Source organism: Mesoplodon bidens (assembly GCF_964165515.1).
Source record: "Mesoplodon bidens genome assembly, chromosome: 17".
Taxonomy (NCBI): Eukaryota; Metazoa; Chordata; class Mammalia; order Artiodactyla; family Ziphiidae; genus Mesoplodon; species Mesoplodon bidens.
This window is the reverse complement of record NC_138174.1, coordinates 75,010,686-75,027,456: the sequence shown is the minus strand read 5'-3', so window position 1 is coordinate 75,027,456 and position 16,771 is coordinate 75,010,686.

Sequence of the window (16,771 nt, the reverse complement as noted above, 5' to 3'; positions counted from 1 at the left end):
ATCATGAGAGTTGCCTTGAAGATGATTAAGTGAGAGAGAAGATTAGGTGAGAAACGTGCCCAAGGAGTTGCGGGCCCGGGAATCCCTCATCCATCCGGGCTGCGGGCGGCGTCAGCACACAGACCCTCCTCGGAAGAGCGCAGGGGGGTCCTTTCCCCTCTCTGCTCATCCTCCTGTCACACCTTCCTCTCAGTCATTCTGAGGATACATCTGTGTTCGGCCTCCTTTTGACTTGCATGAGAAGTTTCCCTAAACTTAATTTGTACAATGCAAAAAAAAAAAAAGCATTCAGTTTGATTAGATCTGAGATGATTGCTCTGCAGTATTAAAAGGTGTCCCCCAGGGTCACTTTTGAGTACATGGGATTTTGTTAAAATCATACTCCAGAGTTCTTGTCCTCTTCAACATTCCAGATTTAAGATGCTTACAAGTCGAGTCATAAGAAGTGCCCTACCCTTTGCATCATTTTAGTTATATTTGTCTGATTCCCCTCAGTCTCCCTGCTGGTTGATAGAAGGAAATGACGCACACTGAGAAGGTCACAGTCAGGCATTTATTCGGCATGGCCGTGCTGCTCCAGGCACTCTCCTGACCCCTCTGGAGGAGACGTAGTGAAACCCACGTCTCCTTACAAGGTAAGATGTATACACAGGAAATACGTAATCATTAGGGCTCTGAAGGAGAACAAGTTTGCATTGATCTTCAAGGTTTCAGGTCTGCTCTTCTCCCACTTCCAAACCACCCCCGATCGCACCAGAGACGTGAGACTGTTCCCTTTAAGACATCGAGAGAAATATTTCACCAGGTTATTTTTTCTGAAAATGAATTTTCCTGTCTGTGCCCCACTGTTCACGATGCTGCTTGAAAAAGCTTTCTCCTCCTGCCACTAGCGAAGGCCTCTCCCCGCTTTGAAATGATACAGGAACAGCCTTAGTTCCATTTACAGCCTCGGCATCACCCGCCAGGTCGCCCTCCTCCCAGCCAGCCCTTCCCAGAACAGGTCGTGGAGTGATGCTGACTCCAGGACCTTCTCCTCTGGGCTGCCCTTACACCTCGACGCCGGCCCTGGCGAGGTGGGATGGAGAGGGACTGCCACCCGAGCTCCCCACACCGACCCGCAGCCTCTGGGCCACCCATCTCAAGGTCACCGTTTCCCTGGTACTCAGGGCATCTCACATTTGTTTGTAACTGATTTGTTTAAAGCGTAATGTTTGTTCCCCACGTTGAAAATGCAGCCCTGGGACGGGGAAACAATTTCCTAGCACAGTCTGGAGATAAGTTTGCTTTAGCAGCTGGCGAACGCTGGAGAGACCTCCTTCCCTGCAGGGGACCGGGTCCTGTGCGCAGGGGGACGGGTCACCCCAACGCAGGGCTCTCCTGGGTTTGCTGGCAGCCTGCGTCTCCCCTGCATCACCTGCAGGAGGGCGCCTCGCCCCTCGCGTGGCGGTGCCTAGAGAGGTTGGTTCTGGAGGCTCTGAACCATCCCCAGCCTCTGAGTGGGGAGTGTTTCCTCTCATTAACGCCCCACTTGTACTTCCTGAGCAAGCGCCTGCATGAACTCCCCCGTCCCCATTTACCCTCCAGAAATAGCTGCGCCCGTTCTGGGGGCTCTGCATCCCGACTGCACAGCATCTGCTGTTCCCTCTCCACCCTCTGGGCAACCGGGAACTGGGCTGAGTCATGGTGAAACTGAGTCATTCGGCCACGATCAGGAAGTGCCTTTTTTAGACTTGCAGCTTTAAGCGGAGCAGGTGACTTCTGAAACTCAGTTCTGTAGTTTATCATCCCTTCCCCGTGGATGGTCCCCGCTTCCTTTGGGCAGAAACGTTTCCCACCGTGATTTACTTGAATCGCTGCTTGGGACAAGCTTTGCACACTCTGCCCTGGGGATATTTATTTCTTTGATACAAATGAGAGAATTCTGCAGAATTTTTGGAAACTGGCTTTGCTCGCCGATTCAGGGTGACAGACTGTGTATTTATCAGCCAGACAGACCTCTTGCAACTGAGCAGACATTCCCAGGACAAACGGCAGAGGGCACCCTGCCTCTCACTGCAATGCGCCACCTCACGGGGTGCTGGGCTAAACTTTCCAGGAGCCCCCTCCCTTTTTGCTCAGTGTTTCACGAGGTTACCCTGGAACAAATCACCAGGTACTAATTAGAATCCATGGCCAGGCTCATGCTTTTTTAAAAAATTGAGTAGGGAGAAAAGTGAATGGAGAATGATTCTAAATATACAAAATGAACTCTTTCACCAGCGTCTGTGAATATGAATTGTTATGGTAAAAATATACCGAAAACGCACATGTTCAAAAAATTACGAATGGATGTTGGTTGCACTGTTGTTGGATGGTTTCCTCTTAAGAAGCCGTCCTTGGTCCTTAAGGAAATCCTGTCCACATTGCCTGTGTCTTTCACCCCGTCATGGTTGAGGGCCGTCTCTCTGCTCCTGCCCAGCACAGGGATGATGGGGCCTGGCTCCCGCGGCAACGGGCAAGGGTTCCTGGAATCCTCAATGAAGCCGGGGCTGTGAGGAAGAGAAGCATCGCTTCCAGCAGCAGCCTGGCAGAGGCGCCTCCCCAGAGCCTTCCCAAGCCTTTGCGGGATGCTCGGTGAGTGGGATTCTTCCCCTGCCTTCACTAGGAACTGGAGGCCCAAACTGAAGAAAAGAGAGGCGGCCACTGTCACAGACGCTGAAGACAGCTGCCGACCCCTGGGGGCAGATCCCATCCAGCTGAAACAGCCTGGATCCCTCAACTAGCGCTCTCCCCCCGCCGCCCCACCCCCCGACCTGCACCCTGTCCAGGGAGAAGGAAAAGGAGAAGGAGGGGGGAGGGCGGGCCATCCCTGGAGAGGAGAAGCTGCCTGCCAAGACCCTGCCCTGGAGCCAGGAGACCAGGGAGCTTTCCGACGGGGTGGACCCCTCTCAGAGATGAGCAGGCATCTCCCGCTCCCAGTACCCTGGGGCCGGGGCCTCGGAGCCAGGGGAGGAGGAGAGTGTGATGTGTGACACAGGACACCACCTGCACCCACAGGTTTCTGTGCCTGGAGCTGTGAGCTTTGCTGAGGGGCCTGGGGAAGGGAGCTGGCCGCAGCTCTTCTGGCCCTTTCCAAAGGGGACCACCTCTGGGAAGGGGCGCCAGCCCTGAGAAGCTGTGAGACACCCGTGGGGAGAAAGAAACAGCTGGAGTGGAAGAGGACAGGCCAGAGCTGGCTCTCCAGGGAGGGCGGAGGGTCTGACGGAGGGAGCTACGGAAACTCACCCACGGGCCCCTGGAGAGCCAGCCCAGGGGCCCCAGGAGGCTCAGAGCAGATGCCAGGCACAGCCTGTGCTGCCACAACTCAGCAGAAGGCTGTCGTCCCCTCCCTGGGGGACCAGGACCCGAAGCTCAGAGGGTGAAGGAAGACCCAGCTGCTGTTCAAGTGCCCCTAGACCAGTCCAGGTTTGCTGGTCTGTCTGTTTTATGTGCTCTGGACCCTTTGGGGCATCCAGTGAGGCCCCTGGAACACTTCTCAACAAAAGAATGTTCATTTAGAAATGCATACAGTAAAATAATACTTAGCATTATAAAGAAACTGATTATAATGAATGCAGTTATCGAAATAGTAAAAAAAATTGATATAGTAATGCACATACGTCTCATGTACATTTGCAACTGAGTTCACGTTGAAATATTGGATTTATATTTCATTGTGTTCATTTTTGCTTGTGGTCAGCAGTCACGCACAGGCTTGGAAACGAGGCTGCCTGGGCTTGAATTCTGAACGACGTTGGACAGCTACTCACTCACTTTGCCCTCTGTTTCCTCCTCTGGAGAACTTCCTGGGGTTGTGGGTACGTTGGCTGACCCATGTGAAGTGCTTAGAACAGCATGTGACATGCATTAGATGCTCGAGCACCTGAGTGACAGCCCCTGGTCCCTCCTCCATGCCCTCTGGGGCTGCACGTGGAGCTCACCTCCCATCCACCTGCAGGTTTAAAGAAGAAGCAACGCGACCCCCAAACCTCCCAGCATGCTTGGCGATCCACTTCTCACCACTTGGCGGCTGCAAGCAAGCCGGTTATAAATAGAAGGCTGTGAGTGCATCCTCTCAGCACTGCATGGTCCCCGATGGCTCATATGACACGGTGTCCCAGGACAGCCAGCCCTCGTCAAGACAAAATAATTTCCTAAATAGGCCAGCAGCTATTAGTGCTCTAGTAAGTTCTGCAGAGTAAGTCATGCCTTAATCAGGCTGTATCCGGGAGCTGGAGGTGATATAATTCAAACGTAATCAACACAGCCACTGTCCATTTTAAACCCCTTGAGAGTCCAGCTTTATAACTTAAGATTTATGGGACAATAACAATAAGGCTTCATGGCCTTTCCATTTTCCCAATAGTCTTCGATTGAATTATACTAAAGAAAGTCCCTCTTAAAATGCAAAGACCCCCTCCACCTGCTGGCCTGTTCACACTTTCTAAGGCATTCAGGCAGCAGCAGAGAAGTTGCCAAAGCCAAAGACGGAACGTTTACCTCATGCTTTATCTTGTTCTGTTTTACTTTATTTCAATGATAGCTCCTCTCATCCCACTTTTGTCCTTTCCAAATGGGACAGTTCTATTTAATGGAACACAATTATATGGGGAAAGAATCTTATTGCTACTAACAAACTGATAACTAGGCAATTTCAAATAATCCATTTTTCAATCCTATTTGAGCTCATTTTCACAGTGAGGCCCATCCTGACAGATCTCCCAAATCACCATGACAACTTCTGACATTTCCCAGAACATTACCACACCTCGCACCTCCCAGGGAAAATCAAGAACGGAAGTCTAGTTTTGGTGTTTCATTCTCCTATTCAGACTCTGGGTTGTGCTCCATCACCAAAGAAACCAGAGAATGGCTGCTGTGTCAGCTAGCTTTGGCTGAGTAACAAACCATCCCAAACATGACTTGGACCAGTTTGTTGGCTGACAAGTCTGTGGTGGGCCGTTTGGGCCGGGCTCCTCAGGTGGCTCTGTGAAGGGCTCAGTCAGGCGCCTGCAGCCAGCCTATGGCTGGTGGTGCTGACTGGGGATGGAGGTATGTGTCACTCGCCTTCCTGAAGGCTGGCCTTGACTCGCTCACATGGTTGAATCAGAGCTCCCAAGAGCAGCCAGAGAGAGAAGCCCAGTACCCAGGCACTTAGCAAGCCTCTACTGATGCCCCATTGGCTGACTGTTACGGGGAAATATTTGTGTCTCCCCAAAATCCATGTGCTGAAACCTCAACCCCAGTGTGATGGTATCAGGAGGTGGGCCTTAGGAAGGTGATTAGGACATGAGGGTGGAGCCACCACAAATGGAATCAGTGCCCTTACAGAAGAGTCTGCAGCAGCTCTCTCACCCCTTCCGTCCTGGGAAGACACAGTGAGAAGGCTGTCGGCTGTGAACCAGGCAGGGCCTCACCAGACACGGAACCTGTCAGCCCTTGGATCTTGGACCTCCACCTCCAGAACTGAGAGAAATAAATGTCCGTTGTGTTTAAGCCATTCTCTGGTATTTTGTGATCGCCGCCTAGACAGACTTAGACCCTGGTGTTACCTTGGCCAAAGGAAATCACAGGGCCGACCCCTCCTGGGAGGGAGTGCAAAGTCACAGAGCAGAGGGTGTGAAAGAATTTGTGGCCCTGTTCCTTAACTGCTGTGATATCCTTATGTAATAAATTGTTTACGATTGACCATGTAATCCTAACAGGGAAATAAGATCATATAATCCTAATCCTTTACAGTATTATTGACACTTTAAATACTTCTTTAAATTTCTAGACATAAGAGTGAAATTGTAATTCCTAAGAGTTTTCCCCAATATTTAGAATTCTTTTCCTTGGCTTGTTTTCTCCTCAGTCATTCCTCGACATCACTGATAAGTTGTTGAACCTTTTGGAAATACCCAGAAGAGAAGCAAAGCCATCTCATGGAACACTGAGAAAGTAGCCTTCTCATCTCTCAAGGCTCCTGGTCAAGGATCCCTTAAATGTGAAATGGGTGTATTTTTCATTGTAGGTGAGGGTGTGTGTGTGTCCCTCACACAAGTATTTGCTTAAATGGCGATCTTGTGTATGAGCTTCGCAATGAGGCTGGAAGGAGCCCCACACAAGGGGTCTCAGCCCCCAGGCTTTCTCTCCTGCACTGGGTGAGTTCTCTCTCTGGGTCTCGGTGATGCAGACTCCCTGTGCTCCGGGCTGCCCAAGTGGGTGATGTGAGGGGTCAGGATGTTCAAGGGGTCCCCACCGCAGTGGACAGAGGACGCACTGCGGGGTCTGAGTGATTGGCAGGATGGGGGTGTAAGTGGGGTTCCCTCCTCCCCACTCCCTCTGCTCCTGTTTGTGTGGTGACAGCCTGCCTCCTGTGAGAGGGACAGGCTCCTGAGTTCTCTGTCCACCGAGGCCGGAGGGGGCCGCTCCTTTCCTTGCTGCTTCCAGGCCCCGGTCCACACCTGACCCATGAACCGGCGTCTGGAGAAACGATGATGAGCTGTTTGCTTTGATGTCTTCCTTCCAGCAGATGCATGGTTAACCTTCTTTTGTGGTTTCCTGGAGTCCTGCGGTTACTGAGTAATACGCAGGGTGATGAACTGTGGACTTTTCCTGAGATGCTCAAAATTCCAGAAGTACTCGAAAAATCCCCACTGTGCTTCTGGAGTGCCCTCAGCTTACTGAGCCATCGCCTCCTTCCACAGATGATAAGGGGAGTTTTAGAAATGCGTCCCCTGCAGGATTCCTTTGTTTGCCCCTGTGGACCCACCTCCAGCCTCCCATCTGCTCTGTTCCCGGGCGGCAGACACACACCCTCTGGGCCCTGGCTTCTGTTGATGGGCCAACGCAGGCCCGGCAGGAGACGGGAGGGCAGGGGAGAAGGAGGGGCGGTGTCTCCTCAGCCCCAACAGGGAGCACTGGGGGCTGCATTTCTCTCTAAAGGCTGCAGCTGCTGCCACAGCCTTCTCATACCCTAGGGCTGCTCTAGGACTGTGGGCACCGCCCCCTTCCCTGTCTTCCCAGTGCTCAGGCCGGTGACCCCACCTATTGCACTAAATGTTACTGGTCCCCCAAACCCTGCCCCCTCCCTGGCAGACGGTCCCTTTGTAAACCTTCCTTTAGGTTATCAGTCTGCCTGCATCTCCCGGGACCACCAAAGACTGAAATGAAGACTGGAGGGCATCAGAAACAGAAACAATTGGGTAATTTAAAAAGGCCACAAAACACTGGGTATCCCCTGCTGAGGCCTGAGCTGTGTCCCTGCTCAAATTCCTAGGCCAAAGCCCCTGACCCAATGTGATTGTGCTGGACGTGGGCCTGTAAGAAGGTATCAGGATTAAATGAGGGCAAGGTGGGGCCTGACCCGATGGGATTGGTGCCTTATAAGAGGAAGAGAGAGCTCTCTCTGTGTGCACACTGAGCCCAGGGAGAGGCCTGTGAGCACAGGGAGAAGGGGGTCGTCTGCAGGCTGGGAGGAGAGCCCTCACCAGAACCCAACCGTGCCCGCCCCTGGCCTTGCACTTCCAGCCTCCGAACCTGAGAAATCAACATCTGTCCTTTAAGCTGCTGAGACTGTGGTCCTTTGTTACAGCAGCTGGAGCTGAGTCACCTCCAGTTCTGTACAGGTGCACAAGGAAGGGGGCACAGATTTGATACTGAGGTTCTATAGGAAATTAAGTATAGAATTTATTACAGATTTTCCACTAAGTTCACCTTGTACTAATAATTTTTATGTGTCTCTCTGTACCCCCAGTTTTAAATCATCTTCAGCGGAGTGTGTGTGTGTGTGTGTGTGTGTGCGCGTGCATGTGTGCACACTTTATACTTTTGGAATATCCTTTAACAAGTTGTTTTTGCTTATATACTTACCACCTGTTTCGTGGCTGGGATTTGGTTAAGATTAGGCATGGATGGGCCAAAGTTGACTTCAGCCTGGTCCTGTTTGGTTGAGAAAATGGTAGAGTAGAAATGTATCTCATGTATGAACGTGTCCAGCCTGAACACAGGACGTGCACGTAGAAACAAGCAAATGCAATACGCCTTTTGAAGTAGCACCAAGGGGAGTGGGGGGGGGTGACGGGGACAGAGCTGTTCACTCTCACTGAGGTGCTCCTCCCTGGAGGTGCTCCTGGGTGCAGAAGCACACCTGTAGGATGCAGCCGTGTTGCCCCACGTGTGTGTTGGTGGGAGGGGGAGGAGGGCAGAGGGAGGACAGTCTGCATCACGGTGACCGTTTGGGGACATGGAAAAGGGAATGGCAGAGACCACGCTCCCTGGTAGCTCAGGGCCAACCAAGGGAAATCCAGATCCTGATGGGACTCAGACTGCTCAGAAGATGGGCAGATTTGCAGAGTCGGAAATGTCAACTGCTCCAGCCCGCCCTGTCAAAGCCCAGAGGGAAGGCAGCCAGGATGCTCAGAGGGCAGAGGATGTTGTAGAAGGAAATGCTGATGGGGCAACAGAAGCAGACGCACCTCCCCCCTGCAACCACCCCAGCCCAAGAGCGCCCAGGGCGCAGCCAGGAAAGTATTCTTAAGAGCCGGTTCACGTCTAGAGCCTGGAGACCCAAGCCTTCCATGATATTGATGCCATGTATATGCCTGTGTTGGTTTCCTGGGGCTGCTGGGACACAGCACAGCAATTGGGCACCTTCAAACAGCAGGAATTTACATTCTCACCGTTCTGGAGGCCAGAGGTCTGAAATCAAGGTGTTGGTGTCAGTAGGGCTGTGCCCCGTCTGGGACTCTTCTGGAGGAATCCTTCTTGACCTCTCGTCGCACTTGTGGGGCTGGCTGCCCCCCCTTCGCCTGTAGGTGTCTCACTCAGATCCCTGCCTCCATTGTCCCATGATGTTCTTCTGTTCTTGTAAAGGTTCCAGCCCTTGGATGAGGGCCACCCTATTGCAGGGTGACCTCATGTCAACTAATTACATCTGCGACAGCCCCGTTTCCAAATAAGGGTGCATTCTGAGGTACTGGGGGTTAGGGCTTTAACATATAATTTTGGGGGGATACAATTCAAGCCATACTGATACCCAAAGAAAAAAATTTCATTTTAGCAAGTGGTCTTTAACTTTCTCTATTTGACGCGTCTTTCGCACAAGATTTCTAACAGTAGCTCATGTTATAGGTTGAGTTTATTTTTCACTGTTATGATTTTTAAAATGTCAAAGCTTTGGCCCAACGACATGGATGATTTTGTTTTTACTGTTGGGAAGGACTTTACGCTGCTTTCAAATGTTGGCAAGTGTATTTTTAAAAAATACACTGGACAGGAAACAGATCTGATACATGCATTCACTTGTGGGCAGTCCTGTATCGGAGGCAGGTTATTGCTGGAAAACCACGTTAGTTTTGGAGACAACTTTGTATTGAACACCACACAAGTTTAAGTTACAATTATACTGGTCTCTGCTATAGATTTTCCGAAACAATCTTGCTACTCATCAGAACTGGAAACCCTCCAAATACTGGTTCCATTTATTATTTACAATTTGACAGCATAGCAATTGCCTTTCATTTGCCTTTAAGCGAAAGGTCAAGAGTTTTGATTTAACCCTGGGGTTGCATTGCAGGCAACACACCCACAGAGGCCAGACTGAAAGTTGAAAAATAAAAAATATAAAATTCTATGCTGTGACCGCTTGAGACCAGAGTTATTCTTGTTCGTTGAAGTTAAACATCCTATTTTTTCAGTGTGGTGGGCGAATAGTTCCATCGAGACCTTGCCTATATTTTTTTATTGTTTTAGAAAAGAGGTCTATGATTTGGGGTGGTTTAGTTTTGATGGAGAGGGCCCTTCCCTCAGACAGGCTGCTTCTATTTATAGCTGGCGCTGGGGATGGCCAGTGTCCAGAAAAGAAGAGGTAATTCCATCCTGATTCCTTGAGGAGGGTGAGAATGAGGTCCAGGAAAGCTTGGGACTCTCGCCTGGAAAATGCTACCAGGAGGGCTATCTGGTTGTCTGTTCTCTGAAGAATGGACGTCAGGGGAGGCTCCTCGACCCTTCTTGGTATGTTTGTCCTTAGAAGCATCTGGCTGAATGAAACCTGTTTCCCCATCCTGTTTTTTAAAAGCCACCTGAATGAGCAAAGCTACCACTCACTCCTCAAACCCAAACTTTAACCCTCTGTGGAAATAATATTTACGGAGTTGTTGACTGAGGACAAGTTGTGATTTTCCTTGTGCGCAGACTTGTTAGTCTCAACAAGTAGCCTAGATTTCTTTCTGCTCTGTCTTGAGTGATGACTGTGAATAACTCACCCTTCATGTTGGGGAGGGAAGCTCTCAGATTCACAATGTACTCCATGGCTAGCATTACCGAGTTCCTACTACGTGACAGGTACGTAATATGTGTTATGTCTACACCATCTCATTTAAGCTTTACAACAACTGAACCAGGTCGATGGTGGCCTCTGTGTCACCTTTACAGAGAGGCAAAGAGATGGTCCAGAGAGCACCCAGCAAACCATGTGCTGAGGGCCAACCGTCCATCTCTTGGCATTAGGTCTGACATTTTCCGGCTCAAGTGAAGACTTTGCCCGATTCCTTGGACTTCCCAGAGAGACAGACAGAGTACAGTATTAAGACTACAACTTCCCTCTGTGCAAACAATCCTCCTTCTCTTTTTAGGAAGCTGGCTGTCTACCCAAGAAAGACCCCTGTGGTCCCAGGAGCCATTCAAAGTGAGATCACCCTCCATATTCGGGAGGGTCAACCCTCACCAGGGTTGGTGGCCACTTCAGGGGACCCACAAGTCCTTGGCTACTGTTTCAGCATCTCTGCTCCCTTCCATTTCCAGGACTGGGAAATAACCCTGAGTGGGGTGGCCCGCCTTCTCCTGTATTTGCAACTAGAAATACATTGAGAAGACCCCTCCAGAGGGACAGGGGGTGCTGGGGAAGCCAGGGGCCTATGTCATCCCTTCCACGCTGCACAAGGCACAGCTGCTCCTGGGAAGGTTCCCTGGAGTGTGTTTATGGTTTAACCATTGCTCATGTGATTCGGAAAGACAGGCTCCGGGGCTGAGGCAGGAGGCGCCCTTCCTTTCACAGTTTAATTGCCCCTAAGAAGGATCAGATAATTGTGTTCCTTTGAAAGATCCATGAGAATATGCTGAAATGTCCCAGCAAAACAAGACAGAGTGTCTGTGAGGTTTCTATTCTCATCTGGCTCTGTTGATGGCAACTGAATGCTCGGGGAGGAGGAGGCGGATGTGGAGGGGGCATTAGGGAGCCTGAGCCTTGTTCCCTCCGTGAGACTTTCCTGACTTGTTCTAATTAAAAAGAGAATGTGCCCGTCCACCAGCCTGGCCTGCCACCCCTCCGCCGTGACGCTTGTTGACGTCACTAGAAAATCCCAAGGGGGCCTCAAACCAAGGGGCTGGCGGCCTCCAGGAATGTGGACACACAATTCATTTCCACCCTGTTACAACTGGGAGATGGCAATTCTAAGAGGCTGGGATGGTTTTCCATGGAGAGTTTTAAAGGCTTAATCACTTACATGAAGTCAGATGTGACCATTTCTGTCTGTCCTTATGGCCTATTGGTTCAAACAAGTAGGTAGATGCTTTTGTGTAGAAAGGAAAAAAAGAAAAAAGAAAATGCACTCTCATTATCCACTTTCTTGGTGATGCCCATCTTGAGCCTTTCCTGACTCTGTCTGTCTGAGAGGGTGCTTTGCTTTGTGAGTTCCAAGAAAGGGACTTGCAACCCTGCTGACACCAGAAACAAACCATGTCATTGACAAATGTCCTACCCACAGGAAAAGAGCTACCAGCTTCCACTGGGGACAATGGGAGAGCATTCTCCCCCTTCCTTTGTTTCCGCATCCCTCCTGGCTGCCCGCTCCTGCACGAGCCCCCTGTACGACGTCGGCTGAGAGGAGAGAGTGGAGACGGGCGGACCGCTGTGCGTGAGAGGGGGGGTCCCCTGTCTCAGCTGGGCATTCATGGGTCCCACCAGCAACTTCTGGTCAAGGAGGGATCTGGTGAAGCTAAAGAGGCGCTGTTGACCTTAAAACAGCTGCCCTTTGTCAGAGATTCTAAATAGCAACCAGCATAGGCTGTATCCATGAAATGTCTCCCACCAGGCACCAGCCCAAGGTCCTGAGGCCTCCAGGAGCCAAAGCCTCCTTAGAAGGCCTCCAACGCTGGGCTGTTTGTCCCCCGCATCTACAGACCCTTTCCTGGCAGAGCTCTTGCAGTTTCTACTGAAGCATTTTTTTTCTCTAAGACCCAACCGTGTGACTGTGGGTTATGCCAGGGTGTGTGTCCAAGGCCAGGCTCCCTGCAGAGTCCTTGTGACCATCAAGTTCACCCTTGCCTTTCAGTTTCCTTAGAAAATCTGGTCTCCCAGGAGTCTCAGTGGCCTGGGGGGGCACATGCCCTGGTGGTCTTCCCGCCCCCAAGCTGGGCGCCCGAGCCTCTCTCCCTCGTGACTTACTGGTTCCCCTGCGTCTCTACTTTATGCTGGCCATTGGATTCACAAATGTAGTTCAGTTTCTTTTCAACTTTTGTGGGGAAAATTTGAATCCTTGCCCGCCAGTTGCATGATGGAAGGCTTCTTGTCCAATACCTCACCCAATCTATATGTTCTTGAAAATTAGCATTACAGATAGTAAAGCAGTAACTTAATGACTCAGTTTCACAGACTCTTGTCTAAAACAGCTGCACAGAGCTTCCCGTTCCCTGATTATGTTCTATTATTATGGCTTGAATAGTGTCTCCCCAAAAAGATATGTTCACATCCTAAATCCGGTTACCTGTGACTGTGACCTTATCTGGAATAGGGTCATCGCAGGCGTCATGAGATAAGCTGAGGTCATAATAGAGTGGGTGGGTGCTAACCTAATACGACTGGTGTCCTTGGAAGAAGAAGCATCACGTGAAGACAGAGTCACGCGGGGAGAACGCCACGGGACCATGAGGCAGAGGGTGGTGAGATGCGTCTATAAGGCAAGGAACACCACGACCACTAGAGGCTAGAAGAGGGAGGAAGGCTCCCACCTAGAGCCTCGGAGGGCTCCCTGCCCCGCTGACACCTTGATTTCAGACCCCTGGACGCCAGAACCAGGGTAGAATCAAGTTCTGTGGTTTGAAGCCCCCGTTGGTGTAACTTTGCTCTGGCAGCCCTGGGACACTCCCATGTGGGTTATTGAACACGCCCGCCCTGCCTGGCAGACTGTTGTCCTCTGTGATCCACAAATGCTTGGGGACACAGAACAGTTTCCAAGGAGCCCAGTCTGGCGGCAACATGCCGGGGAGAAATAGCCTTTCTGAGATGGGTTTCTGCTAATTTTCACAAAAACAACCTCAAACGTCACCTGGAATGTCCCAGAGGAGCTGACTGAGTGTGGATCTCCCAGACACCTCACCCACCCCGTGTCTCCTCGATGCCACCCTCTCTGGGGATCACTCGTCCTCAAAGCACAGTAAACCCCCTTGATGGAGGGTCCCACTGCGCCAGGGATCAGGGGGGAAGGTGGGGCGCCATGGCAGCCTGTGGATGAGGCCTTGGAGTGATGGGGATCTGGGTCTGAACACCTGCTCTGTGTTAACTCGTTGTGAGCTTGGGGCCATCTCTCAGCCCTTCCAGGCCTCAGTATGTTCCCCTGTGAAATGGACATTCTAATCTAATCTAATCTAATCTAACCATGGAGGAAGTGGCATAACACAGACTGCTGGGCCCCCTGCCTGGTACACAACACGTGCTCCGTGGACACTGCTCTTCCTAACATGGCCACCAGGGAAAGAGCAGAGGTACAGAGCGCCCCATCTTTACAGAGGTCGTAGGGTCCGGATGAGAGCTGGAGAACCTTGTTTCACCTGCATTAAAAAAAACTATTTAGTAAATGTTTGAATAAGTAACATATTCACAGGATTTAAAAATGTATAAAAAGAGAAACACTTGGGCCTCCCTGGTGGCGCAGTGGTTGAGAGTCCGCCTGCCGATGCAGGGGGTACGGGTTCGTGCCCCGGTCTGGGAGGATCCCGTGTGCCGCGGAGCGGCTGGGCCCGTGAGCCATGGCCGCTGGGCCTGCGCGTCCGGAGCCTGTGCTCCGCGGCGGGAGAGGCCGCGGCAGTGAGAGGCCCGCATACCGCAAAAAGGAAAAAAAAAAAAAAAAAAAAAAAAAGAGAAACACTGAGGACCCTCTCTCCTGATCCATTTTCCCACCTCCTCCTCATGCCCTCTCCCCATCACCCCAGGAAAAGTCTATCATTACCACTTATATGCTTCCAGTGTTGATGAATGCATAGGAAAGAAAACAAAACCCATGTTTATAGTTTTCTTTCTTGTTTAAAACAAGAGTTTTCATAGTAAGCGCACTTCTGAGCGTGGCTTCTTTTACTATGAGTTTATTCCCTTGGCGATCCCGAAGCATCACTCCACAGAGACCTCTCCGCTCTTCCTTACAGCTGCACACATCGTTATACGGATGCATCATACTCATTTTAGCTAGTCCCCTATTTATGGACTTTGGGGTTGTTTTTCTAACACTTTACTGTTACCAAAAATCCTGCCATAAATAACCCTGGCGAGTATATCCGCAAAGTAACTTCCTAGAAATTGATTTCTGGGTCACAGAGCATCAGTGTTCGAAATTCCGCCCGATGGTGTGAATCTTCCCTTCACGAGGGTTCAGACTGAAGTTCCCGCCAGCGATGCTCACGATGATGTCTCAGCCTCCAACCGAATGTACGATTAAGCTTTCTAGAAATGTCTACAGGTGAAAAGCGCCTGTTTTCGTTTCTCTTATTATGAGGTTATGAGTGAGGCTGAGCACCTTTTAATACATTAAAGGATGTTTTTATTCTTTTTCTTGAAACAATGGTTCATGTCATTTGTGTAACTATCTAAGGGGTGCTTAGTTTTTGTTTTATTCAGGTGATTTTTGAGAAGTTCTGGGAAAAAAATTGCAAATATTTTTATTAGTTTAGCTTTGTCTTTGATTTTTCTTATGGTTTAAAATTTTTTAATTTAACCTTGGTGGGTAGAATTTTTAACGTAAATTCAAATTAAATTAAACTCACAGCCACATCACACTGAGACACTCCCCAGGCATGTTGTGCTGTGATACTCCCCAGTTGCCTACGAACTGTGGTACTTATCATGCACATCACTTTTCCTCCTTCTTTAAACTATGAATTTTTTGAGGAGAGGGTCAGTCTTATCTTTTTTTTGTTTTGTTTTGTTTTGTTTTTTCCATACGCGGGCCTGTCACTGTTGTGGCCTCTCCCGTTGCGGAGCACAGGCTCCTGACGCGCAGGCCCAGTGGCCATGGCTCACGGGCCTAGCCGCTCAGCGGCATGTGGGATCCTCCCGGACCGGGGCACAAACCCGTGTCCCCTGCATCGGCAGGCGGACTCTCAACCACTGCGCCACCAGGGAAGCCCTTATCTTTTGTTTTAAAAAAAATTCCTTGACTCCAGTTTCGTGTTCATAGACTGCTCTAAATACATGTGTACTAGTTGAGGGAATGCGTGAACACACACACGTGCGTGCACACACACACACACGTAGAGGTGAGTTTTCTTAGCCAGGGAGGAAATAGGAACGTAGAGTATAAAGGGATTAATTCAGTGCACACAAACTTTCCTTATTTAAAAAAATCAAGGTAATCTTGATAAAATTTGCTCCATCTTTCCCTGTGTTGTAGTCCCTGTTTTGCAAGCCCTTTGTCTACCAAGGATCTCAGTAAACAGTATTTCCCACAGCCAGTGCCTGCATTAGCTTCCCACGGCTGCTGTAACAAATCACCACAGACTTAGTGGCTGAGAGCAACACAAGGTTAGTATCTTACAGCCCCGCAGGTCAGAAGTCAGACCTGGGTCTCCCCGGGCTGAGGTCCGGGTCCAGGCAGGGCTGGTTCCTCCCTGGAGGCGCCGGTGGGGAATGCGTGTCCTTGCTCTTTCCGGCCTCTAGAGGCCGCCACGCACCCTGGCTTGTAACCCCATCCTCCAACTTCCCAGCAATGCCCATTGGGTTTTTCTGTTTTTGTTTTTTACATCTCATCACTCTGGTTCTGTCTCTGTGGTCACAGCTCCTTCCTACTCTCTCCTCTTGTTTCCTTCCTCCACTTTTTTTTTTTTTTTTTTTTTTTTTGCGGTACACGGGCCTCTCACTGTTGTGGCCTCTCCCGTTGTGGAGCACAGGCTCCAGACGCGCAGGCTCAGCGGCCATGGCTCATGGGCCCAGCCGCTCCACAGCATGTGGGATCTTCCCGGACCGGGGCACGAACCCGTGTCCCCTGCATCGGCAGGCGGACTCTCAACCACTGCACCACCAGGGAAGCCCAGTTCTCCTTTAAAAAGAGAAATGGGAGCCACTATCTGAACCATCCCGGGTCCTTTAACCTTGCCTGATGGCACCTAGAACCAAACGCGTGACTCTGGATGCAGTCCAGCCAGTTCAGAATACAGCGAGCCCGTCACTTCCTACGACCTGATGCCACACCTAGGACGCCTTGTATCTATGTTTTTATTGAGAAATGGCAGGAACTCTATGCAGTTGGAATCACCCCTTTACACAGCAGGTAGAAGATGTTATCTAAGAGGTGGAGCTGCTAGAAACATCCGTCAATCCACACACAATTGCTGAAGGCTGAGTATAAGCCGACATGCATGTGTGGAGGACCAAATGGGTAGAAGACCCAGCCCTGCTCTCAAGGGTTTATGGGACAGTTGGGAGATCAGACAAGCATGTAAAACAACCAGATAACAATAGGAGACACTCCCTAAGGAGGGATAAATCATCCCACGGCTGGTGGGG